Genomic DNA, 2,933 nt, shown 5'->3' on the forward strand with positions numbered 1-2,933 from the left:
TTCTCCCAGGATGAAAGAGTCACTATTACACCCTTGTTTGTACTTGACATGGTGGTCATTGTTTTGGTCAGAGCAATTACATTTTGGCAGAATTCTTTAGTGCCTTTCTCCTTTGGAATCTTCCATAGCACCTTCACACACTGTGTGAACTCCTCCTCAAGGAGACTTCAGGTCAGTTCTAGCTAAATTTCCCCATGTCCTTGTCTGAAGTTCATCGTGTCCTAAGTAAAGTGGTCTCACCATCAAGTTCTAGGAAACAGTCATGGGCAGTAGTGATACCCGATTTTATTTGGAAGAAAATCTTGAACCCCTCAACTACCAGCATGAATGGAGGTTTCCCATGACTGGCACTGGGGTTTTATTTGATTTGGCATTGCATCTAGCTCTCATCTGAGAGACTCTATTCTATGCTGTGCGATTAGAAGTAGTTTTGGTGTTTAGAAATGAAATTTGACATACCACTGTGCTTCCTAACTGGTGAGATACCATGTATGTCTTTGCTACTCTTTGTGCACAGAAATGTGAATCTCGTTTGAGAAACACGGTGGTGGGTTTTTTTCAGCTCTCTCTTTCTTTTGAGAGAGATAAATATGAGCACTACAACATTTTAGTTTAAACAAGTCTTTGTTTACAGAAGTGAGATGGATCAGAACCTTGGCTTCCTTTCCCATACTTCAGAAGAATTATCAGAGAATTTAGACTGTATCCTGAGTGGGTGAGGATACCACGTTGTGCAAATTTAAGCCAAGTGCACTGGCAGAGGTACATGTGCACTAAAGGAGAGGGCTTTCTGGACAGAGTTTTGAAATGACCATGCTGCCTGTTATACAGATATACAGTATAGGACCAGGAAGGCTCTGCGGCTCAGAGCATCTCCATGAGAGCTCTAAGCCTTATTTCATGAGCAGCTTCTCTAAGTGAAGTCTGTTGGGGAGTATGGTGGTTTTCATGAGAACCACCCCCATAGGCTCAGCTATCTGAATGTTTGGTTCCCAGCTGGTGGACTGTTTAGGAAAAATCATGAGGTATGGCATTGTCAGAGGAGACAGACATATCACTAGCTGTGGGTGAGCTTTGGAATCTCAAAGCCCAAGCCAGGCCCAGCCTCTCCCATCTCTGCCTCTTGCTCATGATCATATGTAAGCTCTTAGCTACTGCTCAGAGCCATGTCTACCTGCTTGTCTGCCACTATACTTCCCACCATGATGATCAACCTCAGAGCCTGTGATCAAGTCCTTCAACTAAATGCTATCTTTGATAAGTTTTCATGGTGTCTCTTCTCAGCAATAGGCAAGTAACTGAGATGGGACGTTGGCCTGAATCTCTGTAACATGGGACAAGGAGAGGAGGAATGTAAATAACTTGGGGAGAGAGACTGATGCAGATTTTTAAAGGCTATAATATATGGTCCCCAATTAAATCATAAATTTCTGGGGTAATAACAAAAGATCGATGGAGAATTTAAATCACTAGATTTTGTAAGACATCTTACATGTCAAGACATGTCATGATTTTCCTACAGATCCTGGCTGTGAGAGGTCACCCACCTAAGAGAGAACATTTTCTGTGGATCACAGCCTTGGTTGTCTCTAGCACTGACATCCATCCTATCCGGTCAAAATATCCACAAATTTCTAGATTTCCAGGCATCTGACCTGACATGTGCTGCTGCTTTTCAGGAAGCTCAGTGAACACCACTTAGAGAAACCACACAGCCTCCCTCACAGGGATGCTCCCCTCAGCCCCCTGCACCTTTGGTTTGTGTGCAGCCTCCCCTGCATCCCCTCTCATGTGTCACCCAGAGCACAGTAGTACAGGGCAGAGTCCCCCAGCTGCACTGAGGACTTCTGCAGGTGGAAGGAGCTGCTGCTCTTCTGGAGAGTGGCATGGAAGCCTTGGTGCTCTGTCCTCTTGTTGTCTGTGGAGCTCTTCAGGAGAAGCTGAGGGGCTCTGTTGAGATACTGCACATACCAGAAGAGGAAAGGACTTGTGTAAGTAGTTTCATATGTGCAGTTCAGCACCACAGGCAACCCCTCTGTCAGAGTGACCAGACTTTCTGTCTGAGTCACTGAGTCTCCACTGCTCCTCCCTAAAAAACAAAAAAAGGAGGAATTATTTTATAGGTGAGGAGGAAGGTATAAAAATTCCATAATTATAAGACAATGTCATCATTAGTGCCTAGGGAAAAATGTAACTTACTGAGCATTAGGAGGAGCACAAAGACTGAGCAGGTGTGAGGAAGCATGGTCATAGAAGAAATGGCACTTGGTCCTTCAGCGCAGCAGACTCGCAGTGCAAGTCTCCTGCAGAAGCTCTTCTGGCTCCTCTGACAAACAAGGAGCTCTGTCTGCACAGTGAGTGTCATGTTGAGTCACTCCTGAACGAAATGTTCACCACATCTGAGAAGGCAGCGCCCTCTGCTGATTTCCCTTCAACCTGCTCCACAGGTGGCTGCACAAGACATGGTGAATAAACCTCACCCAAAGGAGGCAGGTCTCTCTAGTCCCTAATGGCTGCCTGAAATCACCAGTGTTTTCTCAACTATATGCATATTATGGTATTGAGTGTGATGAATTTATGTAAAACAATACAAACGCACAGATATATCTGTTAAAAATTTATATACTGCTTTTCATTTTATTAGATCTTGGAGACTGCTTTGCATAACATTTAGTAGGTGGAAAGGGAAGAGATGGACCTGGGAGGAGAGACTTAACAGACATATATGTTGATGCAACTTATTTTGTGGTATATGTTATGTATTTGTACATATATGTATATGTATATACAGAACTATTTTCAATTGTGCTAATATGTGAATGGCATTCTGCATTTGTAAGAAGGAGGAAGAGGAGGAGGGCAAAGAAGAAGAAGAAGAAGAAGAGGAGGAGGAGGAGGAGGAGGAGGAGGAGGAGAAGGAGGAGGAGGAGGAG

At 44.1% G+C, this 2,933-nt stretch overlaps 1 gene segment (V, D, J or C); it reads right to left on the reverse strand.

Annotated features, from left to right (window-relative positions):
* Positions 1-1,787: 1,787 nt before the first annotated feature.
* LOC311589130 (T-cell receptor alpha chain V region CTL-F3-like) lies at positions 1,788-2,365 on the reverse strand. The segment is given in 2 exons: positions 2,200-2,365; positions 1,788-2,089 (listed from the first exon to the last, which is right to left on the reverse strand).
* Positions 2,366-2,933: the final 568 nt, after the last annotated feature.

The sequence above is a fragment of the Acomys minous genome (genome assembly GCF_964271855.1).
Source record: "Acomys minous genome assembly, chromosome: 18".
NCBI lineage: Eukaryota > Metazoa > Chordata > Mammalia > Rodentia > Muridae > Acomys > Acomys minous.